The sequence below is a fragment of the Lontra canadensis genome, unplaced genomic scaffold (genome assembly GCF_010015895.1).
Source record: "Lontra canadensis isolate GAN:19392208 unplaced genomic scaffold, GSC_riverotter_1.0 scaffold14, whole genome shotgun sequence".
Taxonomy (NCBI): Eukaryota; Metazoa; Chordata; class Mammalia; order Carnivora; family Mustelidae; genus Lontra; species Lontra canadensis.
The window spans coordinates 24,060,127-24,077,059 of record NW_022631008.1 but is presented as its reverse complement, the minus strand read 5'-3'; the positions used below and the strand labels follow the sequence as shown (position 1 = coordinate 24,077,059).

Genomic DNA, 16,933 nt, shown 5'->3' with positions numbered 1-16,933 from the left:
GTGCTTGCTTTCGCTTGCTTTCTCTCTCTCTCTCTCTTTTTTTTTTCTTGGTTGGCTCTTAAGTCTCCAAAAAAACATCATTTACTTAAAATCCAGAATATGAATGCACACCCAGGAGGGCTCCCGGGGCTTCTTAGCCTGGCAAAATTGCATTTTCTACCTGGTTAAGCCAGGCCCAGGTGTCATGAAGCTGCTAAAATGACCCGTTTCCTCAAAGGTGCTGCTGAAAGCTTGTGAGGGCCACACGAGGTGGGACACCCGAGTGCTAACCCACAAATGTGATGCCCTCGTGTGCACCTTGAGGGTCAGGAACCAGGCTCCATCTTGGTCAGCCTAGTGCTTACCACTGTTAGAGGACATGGGGTGGCATTTACCCTTGTGATGTAATGCTTCCCAAGTGGTATGGCTAAGTCAAAAAAGGAAGGATGTGAGTGGCCAGGTGCCACCGGTGGAAAGGCCCTAGCCTGGCTCACTCAGCAGTGTCTTTTGACAAAACCTTCCTGCATGGGTGTCCTCAGAGAGGCACAGGCCTGATTTAAATTCTCTCCATGTGATGTAGCTCATGTCCCAAAATGGAGGGATGGTAATGGAGGTGTCAGGCATGAGACCTGAGGTCACACAGCCGTAAAGATCATTCTCGACTAGGCTGGTCGTCCTAGCAGCTCCTGCAGGACCTGCGGCCCAGGTCATGGAGATGTGCAGAATGACGTTAAGTGGTATGCGAGAATTTTCAGTAATTAAAATCCTGCATTTCTTTCCTTTTGCAAGAGAAGAAAACAAATTTAACTGGTGAAATAAGCCCATAATATCACAAATATTACTGCTAAAAGCAAAGAGAGGATTTTAAAGTGAGTCAGTTAACAAAATATATTGAGTAAATCATAATGCAGGTGATAAGAAGTTCTGACAAAAATGTGACAGTGATACTCAAATGACTCAAGTCTGAGATATACTGGTCTATTTAGGGGTGGGAGCAATAAAAGGAGACTTTAATTAGAAGTCTACAAAATAGGTTCTTGCTGCCTCCTAGGAACTTTTGCTATATTTTGAGTCTTCTTATCCTCCCAATTGACAATGTATGTACATCTGACTGATTGCCACTATCAGCCACATTTCTTCTTCCTTTATGAATTTTTTTTTAACTCTCCCAGACTCGTGCTCCAGACATGAATGATAATCACAAAATCCCCAATAAGCTCTGGTATAGTGTCATCTGATTTCTGAATAAAATCCCCCAAAGACTAATTGCTAAGCAAGGCCTGGTCCATGAGCTGTTGACATATTCATGGTTCATACAGTCTGTCATGCAATCATTCCATTTCCAGGGAAAAGATTTGGTTTGAGACAGTGCGGTCATCAGCCTGCAAAATTAGAAGCAAACTAATTTGTAGTGCAGTGATACGGCTCTTTTCCCCCTGAGTATCATCACTCAGAACTATGTGCAGCATTTTATTTACCTTAATGGAATAAATATTGTCATTTTAATGACCACTTTTTTTCACAAATTACGTAATGTGATCCATTGTTAATTACCAGATGAGACATGTAAAAATGACCTTTGATATTACTCAAACATTTTTGATAACGTAACTTTCTTTAAATAGAGTCATAACACGAATTCACAGGTCGTACAATTACTGCATTTTATAATTTGTCCTAGTCAAAGAAAGCTTTATTTCTATTTTATATGGTCCCTAATATGGTGTCTGTCTACACATAGATATTTTACATGAAATGTCGATAGACGTGAAATGTTATAGACATGAAAACTGAACAAAACTCTATAATTTACCTCAGGGTATGAAGGAGGTTTTTTTTTTTTTTAAATCAGATTAGAAATAGTATATTTTAAAAATAATCATCTGTCATTCCTAAACTAATGAGAACTACTGGTTTCTATTGTTCCCAATTGATTGGCTGCTTTAAAATAGTAAAGTCCTAAAAAAGATGATACAGCAGAACGTTCCCAAATGATCCGTTGGCAATATGTTTGATTCTGGTGAAATCTGAAAGGAAAAGAAATTTTTATGGGGGAAATTACTTGGCCTCCAAGTTCAAAAAGGAGTCCCCACTTCCCACGGAGCCTCTTTAGAACAACCATTTGGTTCCCCTTGTTGTTCCTTCCCTTGGATTGTCTTGTTTGAGAAACAAAACCTAAAATTTTTCCTTCTAGATCTTTAATGGATACAAATAAGATAAAATAAAATAATCCACCATAATGGACTAAAATTGAGATGGGAAAGGGGAGAGAACAAAGCACTAATGAGGCGGGCACACAGCCTGGCAGGAAGGAAGGAGGCTGGGGAGAGGGCAGCTCGCCATCTCCCTCACACTTCCCTCCATCACCACCAGGCAGAGTAGCCAGTCAGTTTTTCAAGAGGAGGCAAGGATTCTCTCTTACAACAGACCTAACAGAGAAACAAAAAGTAGAATTTTAAGGGAGATTGCTTTTACAAATCAGCTGTACTAGAAAGCAACAATATGAGAAGATGAGACAAAGGAAATTGTGCACTTTTGTTTTGTATATGGCAGTTGGAAAACTCTTAGAATGGTGGTTAGCATCTGTCTTGTTAAATAATTCAGTATTCCCATCCATTTCTCATAAAATTCCATTTCATAAAGGCAAACACTTGGGAAAAAAATTCCACTGGATTTCTCCTTTTCTGTCATCAAACTGTTACCAAGAGCTGGTGCTCCAAAGATGGGAAAACATTTTCAGGTATCTCAGGTACTCCAGTCTTATAAAAGCCATTTTTATTCATGTTATACTTAAGAAACTAAGAACTATAATTATCTAAGTTAATTTTTCAGCTAAAACATAGCTCAAAATTCGGGCCCTAGACATGAGATGGCATCCCATCTTAAATAGGTATAACTGTACCCTTAGCAAAATGAGCTTTTCTTAAGAGCTTAAGACCAAAGGGATAGGCTTGTTTCAACAATCACATTTTTAAAAAATCTGAAACCTGGTAATTATGTGCATGCTTTACACTGGCAACATAGAAGTCCCCAGCATTTTAGCTTTTCTAACTTGATCTGCTGTAAAAAAAGAAAATTTATTAAAAAAAAAATTTCTTTGAACTAAAGAGAACCTGACTTCCTATCTTATATTTAGACTAAAGACTGTGCCATTAGAGACTTGAGATTACCTCAAAGAAGACTGGTGTTACAGATTTTTCCTTACAGCTGTTAGCGGAGTCTTTTTCATAATGAACAATGCAACAACAAATGCAAAATATTTACAGCATTAAGTCACATTCCCAAGGCCAATAGTTTGTATAACATGATAAAATTTTCATATGATAATACCATATAAATATGCATCAATCAAAATATGCATGTTTCTATTAATCATGAAAATTTTGTACCACCTTTTTAGGATTTAATTAAGCAAAATGTTTAGGGCATTTTCTTTACAATCTAGTGTTCAAAGAGCTCTAGAACATTATTCCATTTTTACATCCCAGAAGGAGAAGTTCAGATTAATTACTTTGAGATGAAATCAAAATTGTATTTATTTATCATCGTGCAGAGAAGTATGAGATCAAACATTTCTGGAATGCCTTGCTGAAATTGTTTGAGAAACTGCCTTTTCTGGTGACTTTCAAATATAAGGACGGCCATTGGTCGGTGGCATTCTAGGGTCAATTGAATTGATTATGAGCACGCATACTAGCTTACCTGACCAGAGCACAAAGAAAATCAGGAGGGTCTTAATGGACCCCAAGGGATTAAACTGAGGATTTACCACCCTTTTGTAACTTTCATGAGAGTTCAAGACTGAGGACAAAATCTGAAAAGATTTGCTGGTGATGTTTCTCTCCTCCAACAGTTCCTGGAATGCACACATCCAGACAATCATTTCAAGATTTGAATTATATTTGAGACAAGTTGCAAGGCAGTCTGAAAGGACTCCTGGGTATTCTCCACACCATGAAAGGACAGTACAGCACGGGTAGCATTCTGTCACTCTATTTGTCAGAGTAGCTATATTTAAGAACACAAATGAAGACATAGGCTGGAAGGCAGGCAAGAAACTAGGGTTGAAGTTTGCTTTCTTTGTAGCCCTTCTTGGAATAATTCAACTCCAAAAATTTTTATGCAATCTCACTCAAAAGCCTCTACAGAGTCCTACAGAAGCTTCTGTAAAATTCCTTAGGTTCTGGAAGTGAACATACAAGGAGACCTGGAGAAAATTTGGAACACTGAGCAAAAAGGAAAATAAACATAGCTAGCCATCATTCAGTATTTTACGGTGGCAGGCACAGTGCAAAGTTCTTTAAATCTATCATTTCATCTTAATCACAACCACTGTCCCCCAGACAAATATTAACTGATCCCCTCTGGGTAAAGTGCCCCGATGGGTAAAGTGAGGTTTAGGTTAGCAATTTACTCCAAATCACAGAGCCAGTACATACCAAAGCCTAGACTCCAGAGCCCAGGCTCTTGACTACAACATCTTAGAGACCAGGGCCTTTCTAAAAGCATGAGATTACACTCCATCCACATGGACTTCCTCTGCAAAAAGGACTAAAAGCTGTCACAAGATTCTGTTACTTACACAGCACCCTGCTCCATGACACACTAATAGACAAAGGAAATGAAATCAAAAAGGTCAAAATGTCTTTGAGGAAACAGCTCAAGTGTTATTCAATCAATATTTGTTGATTGATTTTCAAAAAAAGTTAAAGTCTCACAATGCAAGCCTTTATTTCTTTATGACTATGAGACTTGGATTTGCTGCATTCTGTCTGAACTTTCACCAGCAAGTGCCACTTAAACATTAAACAAGGAGCCAGAGCCAATAATACCTGGATCTCAGGAAGCAGTCATTCTACCCACAGGCAAGGAGTACTCTTCCTGGTTTTCTGTTTAGTCAGGAGGGGGATCACAGCAAGACATGGATAAGATTGATTTTCCATGTGGGTGAAGCAGGGAATCACTTACATCTGTAATTCCAAAGATGCCACTAAGAATATCCTAGCTTCAAAAATTATGCCACAACTCCTCACTAACATTAAATTCTACCATTAGAGAGTAATTTATTTGGCCATATACTTTTTATATCCCATTAAAACACAAATTCCCTAAAAGCAGTAAAATTCAGTAAATAGTTGCCAATTATGACTTATGCTTTAAAATCAGTGGTTCTTTCTGAAAAACGTGTTTTCACAGAGAATGGGGAAAAGGGCTGAGGACAAAGTTCCAATGAGAGATGTGAAGGGCAAAATGGGACAGGTTATGGTATGAGAAGCCTGTGGTCACTCACTGCTTTGCTAAAGTCTAGCCCTGGACATACAGATAGAGAAAGCTGAGGCCAACCAAGCAAAGAGTAGACAGGAAAAAATACTATCTGAGCATACAATAGCAGCTCTATCTCCACACTGCCTTTTAGATGAGAATATTAAAAAGTAGGAGTTGAAGGAGGTGGGAGGAATAGCTTATAGACAGGGACCTCTGGAAAAGAAAAGCAACAGGCAGATCCACTTAACACCACCTCAAGGGGGTGAATTACTTTCTGTTTTTGTTTGTTTGTTTGTTTGTTTGTTTGAGTGAATGAGGTAACACACGCTGCTTTGCAAACCTCAGTCGCTATTATTTGAAAGACGATGTGATGGAGTACCAGGAACCAGAGACAGAGGACTTAAGTGAGAGTACTAATACTGCAACTTCCAGTTGTACAGCACTCTAGTTGAGTGACCCACAGTGACTCAAGGGACAGTAATGCCCACCCTAACCATAGCTGCAGTGAGAATGAAATGATAAGAGAAGCAGCCACATCCTACATGTAAACGAACCTGCCTTAGGATTACCAGCAACTAGAGCTGCAAGAAAAGGGAAAGGCCAGCTGTATACATTCTGGAGAGGCTGGATGACCAGACTCCGGTTTCCTCAATCACATCCGGGTCACCCGTATGCACTCTGGAGAGGCCCGGATGACCAGGCTCCGGTTTCCTCAATCACACCCAGGTCACCCGTATGCACTCTGGAGAGGTCCGGACAACCAGGCTCCGGTTTCCTCAGTCACATACCCCCTCCCCATGGATGACATCTGCAGAACCACTATCTTTGACTACAAATAGCAACCCAGTTAATTGGTTAAATTTCACTAACTCAGACTATTTAAGAGTAAAGCCATTAATTTAATAAAAGCTTCACTTACAGTTATTCTTTTTAAAAATTACTTAACTTGAATTAATAGTTGACAAGGTGTTACCAAATATATCACTGTACTGCCAGATGTTCTGTAATTAATAGATGGGAATTCTTGGTAATTATTACATCAACTAGCTACACATGGGTGGATCTTCCTAAGTGCCTGAGAAGTTTGCTCTTTTAAAAAGTATCATAGTAACAACCGAAAATCTCTGCCACCTTGGTAACAACTATTAAAAATTGCCAAATAATAGAGTCTGAATGAATACAATTTTATTGGACTTATTTCCCATTAAAAGGCTAGGTACAGGGGCGCTTGGGTTGCTCAGTTGGTTAAGCAACTGCCTTCAGCTCAGGTCGTGATCCCAGAGTCCAGGAATTGAGTCCCGCACTGGGCTCCCTGCTCAGCAGGGAATCTGCTTCTCCCTCTGACCCTCTCCCCTCTCATGCTCTCTCTCTCTCTCTCTCATTCTCTCTCAAATAAACAAATAAAATCTTTTTTTAAAAAGGCTAGGTACAATGAAATGATAGAGGTTCCATACAACTATGATTCTTCATAATACCAAAAATTACCCCTATTTTTTTCCTTTGGAAATAAAGCCATTTGAACTGACTTCAAGAATTATTTATTATTTTTTTAAAGATTTTATTTATTTATTTGACAGAGAGAGAAACAACAAGAGCAGGAACACAGCAGGGGGAGTGGAAGAGGGAAAGCAGGCTTCCTGCTGAGTAGGGAGCCGGATGCGTGGCTCAATCCCAGGACCCTGGGATCATGACCTGAGCCAAAGGCAGACACTTAATAACTAAGCCACTCAGGCACCCCAAGAATTTTTTTCATGTTTTCGGCTGAGGTGATTTCAAGAATTTAAATGGTCCATGCCCCTCTAAATAGAGTGGTTCTTAACCCCAAAATAAAATCGAAATCTTGGGCACCTGGGTGGCTCAGTCAGTTAAGCATCTGCCTTCAGCTCAGGTCATGATCCCAAGGTCCTGGAATTGAGTTCCGAGTTGGGCTCCCTGCTCAAGGGGTGGTGGCAGGGGGGCGTCTGCTCTTCCCTTTCCCTTTGCCCCTCCCTCAAGCTTGTGCTCTCTGTTGCTCATTCTCTCTCTGAAGCAAATAAAATCCTCAAAATAAAATAAAATCAAAATCTCTCTACAAAAACTAAAATTTCGTTCCAGTAAGTAAAAGGAATGAGCACACCGTACATAAAATGACAGCAAAATTACAGAATTTAGTTTTTAAAATTCTAATGGAATGTTCCTAGCCTATTTTTAATTTTGTATATATATATGATACATATATATGTGCAGAAATGTGTGTGTATGTATGTAAAACATGTGACTCCAGAATGAATTAAACATCTACATGCTGGTCTCTGCTCTAGACAACTAGTCAAGAACAACCAGTTGAATAAGACACAGCCCCGTTCCCAAGAACAGAAAGAAAACTGTGTGCCTCATTATATGACAGGCAGAATGTGGTAAGAGAAAGGTTCAAAAACCTGTTAGAAGCCCAGAAAGTACAGCTTTTGAGTGGGGTCTGGAGGGGGAGAACGTTCGAGAGGAGAAGGGAAAAGACAGAAGGAAAGCAGGAGCCAGGGCATGGGGCTCAAGGGTGGCAAGGAGTCCTGAAGTTGCCCCATTCACCAGGATTGCAAGAAGAGAAAAGTAGATCAGACTGGGGCCTGAACAAGGAACCCCTTGAAGGATATTTGGCAAGGCAATGGAAGGGGCTCACCCTTATTCCACAGGTAATGGGGAGCTCCTGAATGTTTCCTCGTGGAAGATGACAGGATCAGAGACATGCCAAACAATGTTACTCCAGCAGGCTGGATCGGAATTCAGAAAGACTGGAACCTCGTTCTGCATCTGGGAGCCTCAGTAAGCAACAAGGCAGCAGGCTCCAAGTCTCCTTTGCCTCTGTGTGTTCAGTGCCTAGCACACAGCAGGGCTTAAACTATGTTGAATAAATAAATGGACACATGGATGGACGGACAGATGGACGGATAGAGAGGGAAGGAGATGAAGCTTGGAACCTACAGAGTGACAGTAGAAATGAAAAGACTTAACCAATTGCCTTCATCAGTTCACCTCTCTGTGTTTCTTGTCAAAAAAGACCAGGGAAGGGATGCCTGGGTGGCTCAGTCAGGTAAGCAGCTGCCTTTGGCTCAGGTCATGATCCCAGTGTCCTGGGATCGAGTCCCACATCGGGCTCCTTGCTCGGCAGGAAACCTGCTTCTCCCTCTGCTTTTGCCTGCCACTCTGCCTGCCTGTATGCTCGCTTTCTCTCTCTCTCTCTCTCTCTCTCACACACACACAAATAAATAAAAATAAAATCTTAAAAAAATATATTTCTTAAAAAAAAAGACCGGGGAAAAGTCCAAAGAGTTCTTTGAGAAAATGGGCTATGTAGTCAAAGTCAAAGAGTGAATTTGCTTTACTTTCAGGGTCCCTTCCTCATTTATTTTCCCAACATTCAAACAAAGAAGGAAAATAGAACAAGAGATCCCATAAGCCTCAAGACAGTAATTCTCTCTTGAATACCATTCTGAACTTGGATTCTCCAACAAGACACTACTTAGCACATGTGTATAAAGATCCTCGGCATTAACTGGAATTTCTCCCCATAATTTCCCTGATTTACCACTGAAGGGACCCCTGAGTCTCCTGAAGCATCTCACCTCCACGTCTCAGTACTCACTATGGAGAGTCGGTCTTTCCTACATAATCACCCCAAGAAAGTGGAATAAGAAAGGAAGATGGTAGAACTTAAGAGTCAAGAAAACCTCCATGCGACATTACCCAAAGCACATTCTACAGAATACTAATCCCAAGAGACACTTAAATGCATGTTATTATTAAAAAGGCTTCCATGGTTAAACACATATGAAAACATTGGGCTAAACAAAGTTAAATAATAGGCCCTTTACCGTAAGCTTTTTTGGTTCCACCAGTGTATAACTAGGAATCCTAAAAGAGGGAGATAGAATGCTATATTTCACCAATCTGACCATGGACAGAGAATCCACAAGACTGAGCTTCTAAGGAAGCCTCCCCTGGATGTGCTGCTCTATTACCCTCCATTAGCACTGAAACATGAGCACTTCCACATGGGTCATCAATTATCAGGCAAATCTCTCTTTTGCCCAGAAATGGGTCCTCCATTGCCAGGAGCTTTGTCCACACTGGGCAAAAAGACAAAGCCTGAAGCCATGTGGCCAGTGCTAGGTGGGCTGACCAGCACCTACTGGTCCTCACGAAATACCACCAGACAGAACAAAGACATCCATGGTTCACAAAGTCCTGTGGTATCTGCTCCATGCACTCCATACAAAGAAGGCAACCCTTTTCCTGCAAAGTCCTACAGAAAAAAATAGCAGAAATGAATAATAAGGCAATGGGAGAACAATATTGCTCTTAACACACTGAATAATTCATGTCGACCAGGTGGTTGCCATGGACAAAGAGCTCAAGTAAAATCCTGTCCCCCATTCCTGAGCCCTGCATCTGACCCTGTGTCCAAGCCAAATGCCTTGGGACAATGATACCGCAATCATGGGTTTGCTCTCCACTGGACCTCTCTCCTACATGGCTGAGGTCCACTCCTTGAGCCCCAGCACCTAGCCAATAGATGCACGTGATTAGGGAGCAAGGTCAAAATGTATGCACCAGCAAATCCATCACTGATGGAAAAGAAATTCCAAACCCCTGCTCCACAGAGAGGGGCATCATCTCCAAAGAAATACAAATGGCACCATTTTAGGACTAAGGGGTCAAGCTGCTCTACATAGGAAGCCAGAACAAGAAAAGCACTCCCATCACCTCCTATTTACAAAAAAGATAAGATCCCAGCCCTCAAGGAGCTTCCTATGGCTGTCCCCAGTGTAAAATGTCAAGGTGAAATAGAAAATGACCATGGAAAAGCCAGCCCTGCTCCCATGGCTCTATCACCACCCAGAGGTCACAAAAGCCAGGTATTTCTGGTGACGACAGAGAGGGATATAAACAGCCCCCCTGGGGGGTGGGGGGGTGGGGAGCATAAGCAGCCGCATCGTGACTGATTAGCAGGCCAAGTCCCACCTCTTGGCATTAGGGGCAGTCCAGGCAAGCAGCATACAGTGCCAAGATTGCCATTCAAGGGGAGGTAAATTTATGAATTAGAGACTGGGTGTCAAAGGGACACCTGAGTGCAATAGGTTGAAGAGTAGGTTGAAGTTCAAGTTCAGTAGGTCGAATAGTAGGAAGAACTTCACTCAAATAAATCTCTTAAAAGAACCAAGATGAACCTACTGGAACACTGCCAACAATAATTTACTTTCCTCTTCACCTTTCCATCTTGAACTATTCATTGAGATTTCTTGAATGAGAGCAACGAATGGTTAAGGAACATCTCTGAAGGTGTCCCATGGTGATCCCCACTCGGGAATGTTTTGGCATGAGATATCACATGCCAGAGGTGTCCGGCTATAGTAAAGGTGGAGGACGGCCACACCAAAAGGAAATCTTTCAGAGTCTTTTCTTCTCTCTTCATACTCCCTTTGGTCCACTTTGGCTGTGTACTCCTGTGACTCCAGTTAGCATTCAGAAGGCGAAGAGTTCCAAATCAACATAGCTACCTCTCCTGAGATATTATTTCCAACTACCTCCCAGAATCTAAACCCATCATGTCCAAAGCTGCACACCCCCCCTCCCCATTACCTGCCCCTTTCCTGTGTTTCCCCACTCCGATTTTACCCCTACCATCTATGTAGCTACCTGCAAGCAGAAATCTGGCATCTTTCCTACTTCTTCTGTCCTTCCCACCTCCCACTTTCTGATTATTCACCAGCTCCTCCTAAATATTTTTATAATATACCCACATTCATTCAATTCATGCATGCATTCATCAATTCATTCAATAAATAAATAAATATTTGCCAAGTCTAATTATGTACCAGGAACTGTTCTAGATGCCCATCTTTATGGAGTTTACCGCTGTCCATTCCAGTGAAGTCACCAACACCTCTGGCCTATCCTAAAGGAAGCCTTCTCTCTCATTCCTGTCCAGTTCATTCCCTCCACTCAGGATATGAGAAAGTCCTCTGAAACCCAAGTCTGATCACTGCTTTCACCTGCTCAAAACACTTCAGTGGCATCCACTGCCCTCAAGAAGAACTTGGACTACCTCAGCATGACCTCAATGAGCAGACCAGCCTCTCAGTTTGTCCACTCTCTGGGCTCTGGCTTGTTCTACTTTCTTTGAGGTTCTCACTCTTCTCTGAGCCTTTCCATGTGCTGCTTCCTCATCCACAACCTCAAAATCATCGCCTAATTCAGTCCTACCGCCCTTTCATTCTCTTACTTTAAACCTCATCCTAATGAGGCCTTTCTTGACCCCAAACCTGGTCAGATCATGCAACACTCTGGACTTGATCATCACCAGATGGGACTGAGATTTCTTTTTAATGTCTGTCTCCTCCAGCAGACTGAGAGCCAGTTAAGACAAGGACCATGTCTGGTTCACTAGAATGAAATGTCTGACTTTGGACCTCAGCATAAGCGGCAGGAAAAGCAGAATCCTTACAAGGTGCACCTTGGGTGGTTGGATGCCCAAGGTGGGGGTGAGGGTGGGGATAGGGGAGAAAGCCAAAGACACCATCTTCGGTAATCACTCAGAACAAAGTTGCTTTAGTGGGAAACACCAGTGAAAAGCCCCAGAACAGAATGTGATCGTTATTTCCACTTGCCTTGGCCAAGTCCATGAACTAAGTCTTCTCAATTTAACAGAAACTTTGAGAAGTCAGCATTGGGAATGTCCCTAGAATAACAAGAATTACCAACTTCACCATCACTTCTCTCTTAACCAAACTTTATTTATACCCTCAAATAAGTAATAGCAAACAGTTCAGTTGGGTCTAGGCTAATCCCAGAAATACATCCACCCTCTACAAGCAAAGGAAAATACAGCTGACACTTCCTCTTATTTCCTGTTAGCATCTTAGCACCTTGTTGACCTAGGGACAGGGTTTTCTGGAATCCTAACTAGGTCATACCCCTAGTTGCAGGCTATGTCAGGGATCAGGGCTATGTGACTTAGAATCCATGTTTAGACGGTGTCCCCAGTTCAGAAGTGAGTTCTGGCCCTGGCTCTGCCATTAATGCAACTTGGTGACCTTGAGAAGGTTGTTTAGCCTCTCAGCTTCATTTCCTCATCTGTAAAAGAGAAAATTTAACTAGATCATCCCTGAGGTCCCTTCTAACTAAAATTTTAGGAGTCTAAATATGTCAAAATAACAAGATTCATTTAAAGGAGGGCAGCCAGAGGATATTCTTTTTCTTTTTCTTTTTTTCTTGAAGTCCTGACTTAATTTCTTCCCTTTTTACCCTTCTGTATGGCCACCATTGTTGTCCCTTGCCATTTCCACAAAAGGCTTGGAAAATTCTTTGACTGATGGTATAACTTTAGAAGTAGCCCTTTCTGAGCTCTCCAGTATTTGCACCACCATAAATCTGGTAGTTTATTTTTACTCCTTTATTATATATTTATGCCTCACTTTAAAGGGAGACAACATGAATGTCCATAAAATTTTCTATTGATGCCTGATCTTTCACTGTGGACCTCCACATGCATGATATTTTATCACGAGTTTCCCAGAAAACAGACTCTGAGACACGGATTTGCATGCAGGTGGCTTATTGGGCATGTGATTCCAGGAAGTAAGAATGAGGGGCACAGGAAAAGAACCTGGGGAGGAAGAAGAGCCAATACAATGAGGTATAACCAATGGAAAGTGGTGTTCAATCATAAAAAACATTCTTTGGAGTACATGAAATACATTTCCTAGCTATTTGCCCAGGGGACAAAAGAAGGAAGAGTTTATTCACCAACTCTCATGCCCCACTGACCCAGTGTGTTCATTCCTCTACACTCCTGGTTTGCCTGAGTGTATGTGCCAAAAGGATTTCCATAATGCCCACGCTGTCATATCAGAGAAGCCCCACAGCAGGAAGCTACAGACATATGCCATAAGTGTGAGGCAAGGCCCTTTCAGAATGCACAGGCCTAAGCTGTCAAAGGACCACCGCAATCACTGGACTAAGAGGTGGGACCAAGGGGATCCAGAGACAGGCTCAAGAGGTGTCCCATACACAGAGCTATCATCACTGTAGAGTCTACTTTCTCAACCATGGTGCTATTAATATTGTCAGACAGATAATTCCTTGTTGTGGGGCTGTCCCCTGCATTGTAGGAAGTTTAGTGCCATGTCTGGCCTCTACTCCTTTATGCCAGTAACTTCCTCTCTCCCAGCTGTAGCAATCAAAATATCTTCAGCTATTCCCAACTATCCCCTGGGAGGCAAAGCAACCACTGGGGTAAAGTATTGAATATCCTATTTTTGTTACTCACCCGGTACCACTTCATTTCTCTCTACTTACATCGTATCAAAAGCTGTTCTCAAGTAGACCACTCGGGGAGATATTTATGTCTTATACCTGCATCTTAACTTTCAGGTCTCGCTGTGATATATTTCATGTAAGTAGATGATAATGCCTTAATAATAAAGAATGAGGAGATTTTAAATAGTTGATTTAAACAGTTGATTTTGATTAGTCTATAAACAGACTAGAGATGGGGGAAATGCTGAAATTATATTCTAGGATATAGTTAACTAAATCAGGAAGAGTTAAAATAAAAAAAAAAACAAAACTTTTTTTCAAACTCTAAGTCTCCAAGTAAAGGACTCAAGATTTTTTGAGACAAGGATCTTTTCCTGCAATAATGTACATGAGGGTAGGGTCCTTATCTAATGGGACTCGTGTCCTTCTGAGAAGAGACAGCATAGAGTTGCTATATCTCTCTGCCACATGAGAACACAGAGAAGGTAACTGATTGTAACCACAGAGTTTTTAACAGATACCAAGCCTAATGTTGTTGATCTTGGACTTGCATTCTCCAGAATTGTGAGAAAATAAACTTTGGTTGTATTTAGTTATGGTAACCCAAGCTGATGAATATATTTGTCATAAATCCAGAATCTGTTCATATTTGTTTCTGAACTCCACTGCAGTGATTTATATGTGTATCCTTTTATCATTATTTCATTGTCTCTTTTTAATACAACAGAAATCATTTATTATTGCTCACGGGGTCTGTGAGTTAGATATTTAGGAGTAGTTTAGAGCAATTCTGGCTCAGAGTTGTTCATGAACTTACATCCAATGTCTCTTGGGGCTGCAGTCATCTGAAGGCTTGAATTGGGCTGCGGGACCCACTTCTAAGGCAGCTCAACCACAAGGCTGGCAAGCTGGTGCTGGCTGTTGGTGGGAGACCCCTTCCTGTCCACATGAGCCCCTCCACAGGGCTGCTTGAGTTTCCTCATGTTCCCTCAAAAATGAACAATCTGAGAGAACTAGGCAAAAACTACAATAACCTTTTATGACAGCCCCAGAAGTTAGTCACATAAACCAGCCCTGATTCAATGTAGAAAGAAATTACCAGGAGACCAGGATCATTAGGGCCATTTTGGAAGCTGGCTTCCAGAATTTCATTTATCTGAAGTCCAAAAATGGGCAAATAATAAACTATATTACTAGTGGGGAGCCTCTGCTGGTGTTAAAACTGTAGAAGGAAATAAGGCAAAGATGGCCATAAAAGTGGTTACCTCTTGAATGGAAAGTTGTGTGTGGACAAGGATCATTACTTGTGGAAAAAGATAAGTGTATATTTTATGCACTTTTACATGTATATTTTAAGTCAAAAGAGAATTAACATGAGAAACACAAAGTGTTCTTTTCTCTCTTATGCCTCAAACACAGATGAGGCTTAAAGTATGTTCCAAAGAAGGACAATAACAACAGTACAACTAACACTGATAATAACATAAACTTATTTAATTATGAATTAATTATTCTAGGTATTACAATGACTGTTGGGATCTAGTAGTATAAGTCTTCCTTTTATTTTTTTCTTCAAGATTGTCCCAGCTAATTTTGCCCCTTTGCATCTCCATATAAATTCAAGATGCAGGTTTTTAATTTCCACAAAATTTTATGCTGGGATTTTTATCAGAATTGAATATATAGATCAATTTAGGAAGAATCTGTCCTTTTAGAATATTATTCATCAATCCATAAACATGGTGTGTCCCTCCACTGATTTAGGTCTTCTTTGATTTCTCTCGGCAATATTTATAGTTTCCTATATAACAATCTTGCATATATTTTGTTAGATTTTTTTTTTTTACCCTGGGTTTTTCATGGTTTAATGCTATTTTAACTGGTATTTTTAAATTTTGTTTTTTACTACATTTGTAGCTGCTATATAGAGATATAATGGATTTGGGAGTACTGCCTATGTTTAGAGACTTTGATAAATGTACTCATAAATTATAATAGTTCACCTGTACATTGATGGAAAAGGGATGGTTGTAAACAAAATGCCATTTTTACATTTCAAATCTTGTATTTTTAGTTTCTTTTTCTTGCCGTATTACATTATCTATGAACTCCAGTACAAAATTAAATAGAAGTGGTGATAGGGGTCATCTTTATCTCATTCTTGATCTCAAGGAAAACTTCCAATATCTCACAATTAAGTATGATATTTGCTGTAGGTTTTTTGTGGATAATTTTTGTCATTTTATGGAAGATCCATTCTGTTCATATTTTGCTTAGAGTTTTTATTATTGTGTTAAATTTTTATCAAATTATGTTTTCTGCATCTATTGAGAATATTGTTTGAGGTTTTATTTTATTCTGTTAATGTAGTTAAGCATATTGATGGATTTCTTAAGCTTAAATCAACCTTGCATTCCCAGAAAAGAATTCAAATTAGTCATGATGTATTATCTTTTAGTATACATCACTGGATTTTGTTTGCTATGATTTTTTTTGAGGGTTTTTGAATAAGTGTTCATGATGAACAGAAGTTTTCCATCTTAATGTAATTCAATTACATTAAATTATCATTTTCCTTACTTCTAATGCCCTTGTCATGTCATGGGATCAAAGTCATGCTGGGATTATAAAATGAGTGAAAGTGGGTTTTTTGTTTTGTTTTTTCTATTCTCTAGAAGAGTTTCTCTACATTTGGTTTTCTTTTTTTCCTTAAATTTTTGGTATTATCTACCACTGAAGCTACCTGTACCTAGAATATTCTTTGTAAAAAGGATCTAATGATTTTTTTTTTAAGATTTTACTTATTTAGAGAGAGCAAGAGAGCACATGAGCAGGGAGAGGGTAGAAGAAGAGAGAAAATCTCAAGCAGACTTCATACTGAGCGTGGAGTCCAATGCAGGGCTTGATCTCAAGATCCTGACATCATGACCTGAACCAAAATCAAGAGTCAGATGCTTAACCGACTGAGCCAACCAGGCACCAGTTTAATTTCCTTAATAGATGTAGGACTACTCAAGTTTTCTATTCCTTCTTGTGCCTGTTTTGATAAGTTAAATTGAACATAGCATGACTTCTCTTTTGCAGAAATTCTGGGAATTACTTCCAGTAATCATTACTTATGTGTAACATCAAAATTATTAGGCCTAATGACATATGGGTGATATAATCTTTTCATTTACTCACAATTCAAATTTTTTCCAGCAGTTTTTCTAAAACTTAAATCTATTATTTCAATCACTCTTCCAGAGTAAAAAATTAATAATTAGCTGATCGTTGTCTAAGTGGCATAAATTTTCCATCAGACTTTTTTTTGGCTGCCATAATTACACATAGAGGTGAGTTTTCTTTAAATATGTTCAGTCAACTAACAAATACATATTACAGTATATTAAAATAG

General features: G+C 40.1%; 1 protein-coding gene across 2 annotated transcripts in view; it reads right to left on the bottom strand.

The window, feature by feature from the left end:
* Positions 1-16,933, bottom strand: part of SOBP (sine oculis binding protein homolog) — a 159,380-nt gene that overhangs the window by 118,787 nt on the left and 23,660 nt on the right. The window lies entirely within an intron of this gene.